Genomic DNA, 11,007 nt, shown 5'->3' with positions numbered 1-11,007 from the left:
TTGAATGTTCTCAAATGGTTACATATGTGGGGGAAAAAAAGGTGATTGTGACATAAAGTTAACAGGTCTTAGTCCCAGGTCTCTGCCTTGGGCAACTGGATGCTGGTGCCTTAGATCTAGAGAGGGAATACAGAAACCATAGGAAGCTTGAGCCCAATTTAATAATTACCGGGGTTTTGTTTGTTTGCTTTTTGGCTACGCCATGTGGCTTTCGGGATCTTAGTTCCCCGACCAGGGATCAAACCTGTGCCACCTGCAGTGGAAGCACGGAGTCCCAACCACTGGACTGCCAGGGAATTCCCGAATAATTACCAGTTTTTAACAGCAACAGTTTAGTTACTTTAATCCCACCCAGTTTTTAGATTCAGACCCTCATCCAAATTTACATTTAATTCAAGTGAGACCTTGGGCTTCTTACCTTGGATTTTTATTATTTACTTAAGAGCCAGTATTTTCTTTTTGGTGACCAGAAGGAAGGAGCAACAAATAAGCCTTTAGTAGATGAATTATCATCGTCATCATCATCGTCATCATAGCTACCATTTCCTCCGGTTTAGAGTGGGACTGACACTGTGCTAAGAGCTTATATAAATCATCCTTTTAATTCTTACAGCTTTATAGGACACTTGTTGTTCTTTCCTTCTGCATTGCATGGCACCCGCTCTGAGTTTCTTTTGCTGATTCTTCCTTATCTCACTTACTTTTTAACATTGGAGAGCCCTGAGGTTCAGATTTGGACCTCTTCTCTTTTCTATATACACTCCCTTCCTTGGTGACCTCATCCAACATCATGGCTTTAAATGTTTTCTTGGACTTCCCCCGCGGTCCAGTGGTTAAGACTCGGCGCTTCCACTGCAGGGGCCACGGGTTTGATCCCTGATCAGGGAAGTAAGATCCCGCATGCCACACAGCACGGCCAAAAAAAAGAGAAAAGTTTAAATACTCTCTTGGTTGACGACACCCAAATGTATGTCTCCAGCCTGGATGTCTCCTTGAACTACTACCTTCAACGTCCCCACCTGGATGTCTAATAGATGTCTTTAAACTTAATGTGTCCCAAACAGAACTCCTGATATTTCACCGTCAGCTGGCTCCCTCAAAAGTCCTTCCCATCTCAGCAGATGGCACCTCCATTCTTCCTGTTGCTTAGGCCAAAATTTATTTTCCACTCTTCTCTTTTTAAAAAAATACTTCCTCTTTTTTAAAAAAATTTTTTTTAATTTTATTTTTAGCTGCGTTGGGTCTTCATTGCTTCGCGTGGGCTTTCTCTAGTGGTGGCGAGTGGGGTTACTCTTCGTTGCGTGCGCAGGCTTCTCATTGCTGAGGCTTCTTTTGTTGCGGAGCACAGGCTCTAGGCGCGAGGGCTTCAGTAGTTGCGGCTCGTGGGCTCAGTAATTGCGGCTCATGGGCTTAGTTGCTCCGTGGCATGTGGGATCTTCCCGGACCAGGGATTGAACCTGTGTCCCCTGCATTGGCAGGTGGGTTCTTAACCACTGCACCACCAGGGAAGCCATCCACTCTTCTCTTTTCTCTCACATCCCATATCCAATTTGTCAGCAAATCTGGTCAGTTTGACTTAGAAATTTATGCAGTACCTCAAAATGTGACTTTATTTGGAGGTAGGGTCGTTACAGAGGTAATCAAGTTAAAATGAGGCTGGCTAGGGACTTCCCTGGTGTTCCAGTGACTAAGACTCCACGCTTCCAATGCAGGGGGTCTGGATTCGATCCCTGGTCAGGGAACTAGATCCCACATGCCACAACTAAGAGTTCACATGCTGCAACTGAGACCTGGCACAGCCAAATAAATAAATAAATATTTTTTAAAAATGAGGCTGCCTAGTGTGGGCCCTCATACAGTCTGACTGGTGTCCTCATCAGAAGAGATTAGGACACACAAGGAGACACCAGGGATGCTCACGTGCATGCAGAAAGGCCATGTGAGGACACAATAGGAAGGTGGCCGGCCACCCGCGAGCCAAAGAGAGAGGCCTCAGGAGAAACCAGACCTGCTGATGCCTCGATCTCAGGCTTCTCGCCTCCAGAACTGTGAGAAACTTCCGTTGTTTAAGCCACCCAATCTGTGGTATTTTGTCATGGCAGCTCTCACCAACTAAGACAGGTGGGATCAGGACATGGGGAGTGGGGAGAAGGGCATTCCAGCTAGAAGGAACAGCATGCCACCAGTCACAAGCCAATGTGCTGTACCTCCTGATTGGCTGGAGCCAGGGAGGCAAGTTTCAGGGGCTGGAATTCCACAGAGCTGGGTCCCATAGGGTCAGAAAGGACAACGGCTGTGAAGAGGCTCCCGGATTTGACATAGGGTGCTCCCTGGTGCCCTTGGAAGTTGGGCAGTATACACGGGATGTGAGGAAGGGGGCAAGAGGAGAAAGAGTGGGTGGTGAAGTGGGGGCAGGGCTTGTGGGAGGAGAGGCTTTTAGGACGTTTGGGTGTGAAGAGGAGACAAAGGAGGGCAGTGAGAGAGGGTGGTGAGCTCAAGAATTGGTCATTTCTGAGACTTCCCTGGCGGTCCAGTGGTTACGACTCCATGTTCCCAAGGCAGGGGGCACAGGTTCGATTCCTGGTCAGGGAACTAAGATCCCACATGCCGTAGGGCGCGACCTAAAAATAAATAATAATTTTTTTTTTTTTTTTTGCGGTACGCGGGCCTCTCACTGTTGTGGCCTCTGCCGTTGCGGAGCACAGGCTCCGGACGCGCAGGCTCAGCGGCCATGGCTCACGGGCCCAGCCGCTCCGCGGCATGTGGGATCCTCCTGGACCGGGGCATGAACCCGTGTCCCCTGCATCGGCAGGCGGACCCTCAACCACTGTGCCACCAGGGAAGCCCCCAATAATTTTTTTTTAAAGTTTGAAAAAATGTATGTACTCAGTTGCTTATAGAAGAATTATTTCTAACAGCCCCAAACAGGAAACTATCTTTCTCCAGCTGAATGAATAAACTGTGGTATATTTACCAAGGGCTACTATACAGCAATGGTTCTCAAAGTGTGATCCAGGGAACTCTGGGGGATTCTCAAGACCCTTTTGGAGGGTCTGCAGGGTCAAAACTATTTTTTTTTTTTTTTTTTTTTTGCGGTACGCGGGCCTCTCACTGCTGTGGCCTCTCCCGTTGCGGAGCACAGGCGCCGGATGCGCAGGCTCAGCGGCCATGGCTCACGGGCCCAGCCGCTCCGCGGCATGTGGGAATCTTCCCAGACCGGGACACGAACTCGTGTCCCCTGCATCAGCAGGCGGACTCTCAACCACTGCGCCACCAGGGAAGCCCCAAAACTATTTTTATAATAATACAAAGAAGTCATCTGCTTCTTTCACTCTTGTCCTCTCACGGGTGTACCGTGGAGTTTCCAAGAGGCTCCATGACTTGTAATAACTTCATTGCTCTGACACACAATAATAGAATGTGTGTTTGTGTGTTCTTGGGTTTTAAATATTTTTCAGTTTTAATTTCTAATACAGTAAATATCGATAGATATAATCCACACAAACAAAGGCCCTTTGGAGTCCTCAATAATTTTTAAGTGTAAAGGGGTCCTAAGACAAACATTTGTGAACCGCTCCTATACAGCAATGAGAATGAACAGACTACAGCTACCCACAGTGGCACGGATGGATCTCACAAACATCCACAAATGTGGAACAAAGGAAGCCAGACACAGAAGCATGTATACTGTATGATTCCATTTACATAAAGACACAAACCGGGCAAGACTAATCTGTGCCATTAGCAGTCAGGATAGTGGTTATCCTTGGGGGGAGGAGGCGCTGGTCATACTCTGTTTCTTGATCTGGGTGCTAGTTCTGTAGGTGTGTTCCCTTTGTGAAAATTCATCTAGCTGTACACTTCAGGTTCGTGTGCTTTTCTCTATGGGTGTTATATTTCAATATAAATTAAAAATACTTTTATATGGGTCTACAGATAAAACTATAGATGAGGGCTTCCCTGGTGGCGCAGTGGTTAAGAATCCGCCTGCCAATGCAGGGGACACGGGCTCGAGCCCTGGTCCAAGAAGATCCCACATGCCGCGGAGCAACTAAGCCCGTGCTCCATGACTACTGAGCCTGCTCTCTAGAGCCCGCGAGCCACAACTACTGAAGACCCCATGCCTAGAGCCCGTGCTCTGCAATAAGAGAAGCCACTGCAATGAGAAGCCCGTGTACCACAACGAAGAGTAGCCCCCACTCGCCATAACTAGAGAAAGCCCACACGCAGCAACGAAGACCCAACCCAGCCAAAAAAAAAAAAAAAAAAAAAAAAAGACACACCACCATCTCTCACTTGGATCATTACAAAAATCTCCCTTCTTCTGACCCTGCCCCCTACACTGTCTTTTCAACACAGCAGCCAGAGTGATCCTATTAAAACCTGTCAGATCGCATCACTCTTCTGCTCAGAGGGGCTCTAATGGCTAATTTCACTCAGGTAAAAATCCAAGTCCATACAACGGCCTGCAAGGGGCAAGTGCCATCAGGCCCTTTCACCCCGCCCACACCCCCCCCCACCTCATCTCCAGCTGCTCTCACCTTCAGCTCACTCTGTTTGGGCCACACTGGCCGTTACATTCTTGTCTTGGGGACTTCGCACTTGCTGTTCCCTCTGCCTGGGAGCTTCCTCCGTCAGTCTCTTCAGGGCTTGATTCACACCCCCTTCTCCTTGAGGCTTTCCCTGACCGCCCTCTCCATCTAAAAGCGCAGCGTCGGGCTTCCCTGGTGGGGCAGTGGCTGAGAGTCCGCCTGCCGATGCAGGGGACACGGGTTCGTGCCCCGGTCCGGGAAGATCCCACATGCCGCGGAGCGGCTGGGCCCGTGAGCCACGGCAGCTGAGTCTGCGCGTCCAGAGCCTGTGCTCCGCAACGGGAGAGGCCACAAGAGTGAGAGGCCCGCGTACCACAAAAAAGTAAAAAATTAAAAAATAAAAGCGCAGCGTCTGCCCTCACTGAGCGTTCCCCACCCCCACCCCCACCCCACCCCCCACTCCTGCTTTATTGTTCTCCGTGGAGCTTACAACACCACGTATATTTTTTTCTTTTTTTTTTTAAGTTTTGGCTGCATAGCATGTGGGATCTTAGTTCCCCAATCAAGGATCAAACCCAGTCCCCTGCATTGGAAGTGCAGAGTCTTAACCACTGGACCACAAGGGAAGTCCCTATTTTCTTTCTTTATTGCCTGACTCCCTCCCTAGAATGTAAATTCCATGAGGGCTTGGATTATGTGTTTTGTTCACTGCTGTCTTCTCCGAGCCTAGAACAGTGCCTCACACATAGTAGGTGCTCAATAAATATTTAATGAATGAATGAATCAACAAATGAAGTCAAATACCTCAAACAGACAAAACAGAAGAACAGGCCCCTCAGGGCAGTTGACAGCTTCACTGTTTGACTTGGACACTTCTTGTTTGAGGAACCCCTGAAGCACTTCTGCCCAGCCAAGAGGGTTCCTCAGAGTAGAGCTTCAAAAAGACTGCTGAAGGCAAATGGGAGCCGTTGAAAGCTTTTGAAGGGCAAGCAGCAGTTATGTGGTTATTTTAGAAAGATCGCTTGGGCAGCTGTGCCGAGAGCAGATGGTAGCGGAGGTAAGAGTGGAAGCAAGGAGACCCACGGGGGCCACTGCTGCAGTCCCAGCACAAAGATGCTCTTTTTTGTTGCAGCTGCTTCCCAGTCCCTCCCAGTCTCTCCCTGTCATTCCTTGCAGATTTAGCTCCTGGCTCACTGCCGCTCTCTCCAACACTGCTCCTGTCACGGTTCCTGGTGAGTTCAGTACCCACTTGCGGCCCCTTGGCTTCCTCTCCTCCGGTGACCCCGTCCTCCGCTGCACCGCAGCCACTTGCTCCCTTGCCAGCCCTTTGACCTTGGCATGATCCCACTCTCTGCTGTCCTTGCAGCTGACTTTCTCTAGGACCCCAGCACTGACGACGATGCTCCCACCCCACCGGGACCACTCCTCCCTTGAAGCTATGCCACTTCCCTGTTCCTTCCGCTGCCCCTCCGTGTCTCCTCTTCCCTCCTTATTTAGCTTAAATTGTATCAGCCGCTCACTCGTCCACACCCTGCCCTTCTTTGTACTTGCCTGGAGAGACCGTAACCCTAGTAAATCCAGTCCTCCACCTGCCCGACAGCCTGTGCTGCTGACAGCTGAATGAGTCTGGAGGAAACCGACTGACCTCGCTCCGAGTTCACAACCACTGACTTCAAGTGGGCCCTGAAGACTACCCCACAGTTTTACATTTCTCCAGTGCAGCCACCGTCCCATTCTCCTAGAGCAGTGCTCCTCAAGCTTTAATGTGCACGAGTCACCTGGGGATCTTCGTAGACTACAGATTCTGACACCTTCCCAGGTGACCTGCATGCTGCTGGCCTGTGATCAGCAAGGGCCTAGGCCAGGGGCTGGCAAACATTTTCTGATGGCAAATATTTTAGGCTTTGCAGGCGACATATATATATGATGTTTATTACAACTATTCAACTCAGCTGCTGTAGCTAGACAGTACATAAACTAGTGGGTGTGACCAGGTTCCGATAAAATTTTAGTTATGGAGACTAAAATTTGAATTTCGTAGAATTCTTTTGTATCACAAAATATTATTCTTTTGATTTTTTCCATCATTTACAAATATAAAAGCCATTCTTAGCAGGCTGTACACAAATAGGCAGTGGCCAGGCTTGGTTCACTTTTGGCCTAAATGACAGTTTTAACCCTTCTTCCTCCATTCTCACTCTCAGGGATGACCTTGCTTCCTAGCCACCGAGAAAACTTCAGCAATGACAGGAGAACTTCCATAACTCACCTACCACATCCCAGCTACCAGCACTGTACTCGAATCCTCTGCCTTCATCCCGTTCCTACAATGGATCCTAACCCCCGTCACCTATTCAGAAACCTGCCTCTGGCAGTTCCTCCCTTTCTGTCCCTGCTTTTCCCTGGATTGTTCCCATCAACACACAAATAAATACGCCGTTGCTTCTCCCATCTTAAAAACCTGCTCTTTACCTCGACTCCCTTTCCAACTACTGCTCTTTTCCTTCCTTTACAACAAAACTGAAATATTTGTCTATATTTACTACTTCCAATTACTCTCCTCATTCTTTTTTTTTTGAGCTATAATTCACATACCATAAAATTCACCATTTTAAAGTGTACAGTTCAGTGGGTTTTAGTATGTTCACAAGGTTGTACAACCACCACTGGTATCTAATCCAGAACACTTTCATTACCCCCAAAAGAAACCTGTGCCCATTAGCAGTCACTCTCCATTCCCCTTCTCCCCCACAGCCGTAGGCAACCACTAACATACTTTGTTTCTATGGATTTGAATATTCTGGGCATTTCATATAAATGGAATCATACATTATGTGGCCATTTGTGTCTGGCTTCCTTCACAATTTTTCAGGGTTCCTTCATGTGGCATGTGTCAGTAATTCTTTCCTTTTTATGGCTGAATAATATTCCACTGTGTGGACATAATCATTTTGTTTATCCATTTATCAGTTGATGGACACTAGGGTTGCTTCTGTGTTTTGGGCTATAATGAATAATGCTATAAACAGTGGTGTGCAATTATGTTTGAGTAACTGTTTTCAATTATTTTGGATATATACCTAGGAGTGGAATTGCTGGGTCATATGGTAACTCTGTTTAACCTTTTGAGTAACTGCTGGGGTATTTTCCACAATGGCTACATCATTTTACATTTCCTTCAACACTGCATGAGAGTTCACATTTTTCTCGCTAATGCTTATTATTTTCCATTAAAAAAATTACAGCCATCCTAAGTGGGTACCCATCCTTTCTGGAGCCCACTCCAATCAGGTTTTCACCTAGCACTCAAGCTGAAACTGTACTTAAGATCATCAGTGACCTCTGTGTTGCTAAATCCTAAGTTAATTTCTCGGATCTGATCTGACCTATCAACATTTATCTTAGTTGACCTTTCCTTAGAATACTTTCTTCACTTGGCTTCCAGGACAGAACACTTGGTTTTCTTCCTATCCTTCTGCCTGCTCCTTCAGAATCTCTTTTTTCTGGTTCTTCTTTATCTCATTTCCTCCTCAACTCTTTATTCAAAAGTCATCTTCTCGGGACTTCCCTGGTGGTCCAGTGGCTAAGACTGTGCTCCCAATGCAGGGGGCCCGGGTTTGATCCCTGGTCAGGCAACTAGATCCCACATGTATGCCGCAACTAAGAGTTCACATTGCCACAACTAAAGATCCCGCATGCCGCAACGAAGATCCCGCACGCAGCAACTAAGACCCAATGCAGCCAAATAAATAAATATTTTAAAAAGTCATCTTTTCATTGAAGCCTTTCAACCCCTATCCATGAACATCATACTCCTTTCCCCTGATTTATTTTTTCTCCTAAGCACCCGTCACTTTCTAACAATACATATTTTGCTTGATTTATTTACTTTCTCTCTCCACTTCAATGTAAGTACCATGAAGGCAGGAATTTTGTCTGTTTCATTCACTGATGTAATTCCAGAATCTAGAACATGAATGGTACATGGTGTGTGCTCAAAAATTGGCAAATGAATAAGTGACTGCATGAATGATGGCAGCTTGAACTAGGGCAATGAAGGCCTGGAGAGGAGGGAGATGAATGGCACAGGATTAAGCGGCCTTGGGGAGTGAGGATGGAATCAGACATGATCCTCAGTGCTGAGTGAGTAGGTGGTTCACATCCTCTGTGAAGCAGGAGGATGGGAGGAACGTTGAGTTCAATTTGGGGCCAGGGATATTTGGGGTCATTGGGTGATGTCCGGTAGGGAGCTGCATCTGAGATGAAGGGATTGGTCAGGGCTGGAGGTATGGAGGATAGCCTTAAAGTCTGGAAATATAGATAATACATCATGCATTACAGCAGCAATAAACAATCATGTATTTAACCATGCCTCTGTAGTATAAGCTTAATAAATATTTGGTGGATGAATAAATGAGCTCTGTGAGATTTCTAAGGATGGCCAATCCTAGGAATTGTCGGTACATATTTTCTAAGAATTCACCAAATCTCAGCCTGTCTTTGCTACCTTGCCTTCCTTAATAAGGATATAAATGGTCATAATAAATTTTTGTCATGTAGAGGACAGTCCCAGAGACAGTAAAGAAAATTCTGGGCCACCTCCATAAAAACATGCAACATATAGAGCCTCTATATACCAACAAAAGGCCACAAAACTCCTCTATTCTTTCTCCTATGGAACTAGTTGAGATAAAGTCTGTGAATACCATAGGAAGTTAGATCTTAATTTATTTTTTAATTAATCAATTTTTTTAAAGGGTTTGCGATTTTTTTTTAAAGGAACTCCTTTATTTATTTATTTTTGGCTGTGTTGGGTCTTCGTTTCTGTGCGAGGGCTTTCTCTAATTGCGGCAAGCGGGGTCCACTCTTTTTTTTTTTTTTTTTGCGGTACGTGGGCCTCTCACTGTTGTGGCCTCTCCCGTTGCGGAGCAACAGGCTCCGGACACGCAGGCTCAGCGGCCATGGCTCACGGGCGCAGCCGCTCCGCGGCATGTGCGATCTTCCCGGACCGGGGCACGAACCCGTGTCCCCCGCATCGGTAGGCGGACTCTCAACCACTGCGCCACCAGGGAAGCCCGGGGGCCACTCTTCATCGCAGTGCGCAGGCCTCTCACTATCGCGGCCTCTCGTTGTGGAGCACAGGCTCCAGACGCGCAGGTGCAGTAATTGTGGCTCATGGGCCTAATTGCTCCACGGCATGTGGGATCCTCCCAGACCAGGGCTCGAACCCGTGTCCCCTGCATTGGCAGGCAGATTCTCAACCACTGCACCACCAGGGAAGCCCTAGATCTTAATTTATAATCAGAGTTAAATTACTGCCTCAGGACTACCTTGTATATGCCTGCTGGGCAAGGAGGTGTGGTTCCCGATTTTGAAGGCATGAAAGCCTCATGAATGCCCAAGCCACTCCCTTTTCACTGCCCTGGAGGTAGCTATTCCCACTGCCCTCACTCCTTGAACTTCTCATGCCTACTTCCCTTAGAATCGCTTCTCTCCACCAGAGCAGCAAACTCTCCAGGGCTGTCAGCATCTGGAGGGTAGGGACCTTGTTTACAACTGTGGCCTTAGTGCCAACACATAGGAGGTGCTTGATGAATGTTCAGATATCCAGTGTCTGAGCTGTCTCCATCCTGTCTTTATTTCCAAAGAAATCAAACCTGTGTCCGAAGAAGGCAAAAATGGAATCAACTGCTTATCAAGAGGGAGGGCCCTCCTGCAGTCTCAGCAGTTTGTCTGGTTTAGGGATTTTCTTCAACAACACCTGGCAGCTTAGGGGAAGGAGACTCCCACCTCAGGCCGTCATCACAGCCCCTCTCACATGGTGCATTGTGCCCTGGTTATTTCTGGTTGTCTCTTGACACCACTGGCCCATGGTTCCTCAAGGACAAGGACTTGAGTCCTTGAACCCCAGGGCCTCCACACAGTCAGTGACTAGTAAATGTTAAGTGAATACATAAGTGAATGGAAGAAATTTAAGAGGGGGTGGGAAGGGGCTTCCCTGGTGGCAAAGTGGTTGAGAATCCGCCTGCCAATGCAGGAGACACGGGCTCGAGCCCTGGTCTGGGAAGATCCCACATGCCGCGGAGCAACTAAGCCCATGCGCTACAACTACTGAGCCTGCGCTCTAGAGCCTGCGTGCCTAGAGCCTGTGCTCTGCAATAAGGGAAGCCCCCAGTTGCCACAACTAGAGAAGGCCCACATGCAGCAATGAAGATCCAATGCAGCCAAAAATTAATTAATTAGTTAAAAGAAAAAAAAGAGGGGGTGGGGAAGTGTGGTTTAATGAGTTGGACTGGGCAGCAAGTAGAACAAGAGAGGGAGGCACTGACATGAAAACAACTGTGAGAGGGCTGGCAACGGGCCCCAGGCTGGGCACAGAGGCAAGTGATGCCAACTCATGACTGATGGTTCTGGGGTGATGCTTCTCCTAAGCTGCCAACAGGTTCCCTTTTCACCTGCCTTCTCAGGAAACCTA

The sequence above is a fragment of the Lagenorhynchus albirostris genome, chromosome X (genome assembly GCF_949774975.1).
Source record: "Lagenorhynchus albirostris chromosome X, mLagAlb1.1, whole genome shotgun sequence".
Lineage (NCBI taxonomy): Eukaryota > Metazoa > Chordata > Mammalia > Artiodactyla > Delphinidae > Lagenorhynchus > Lagenorhynchus albirostris.
This window is presented reverse-complemented; position numbering follows the sequence as displayed.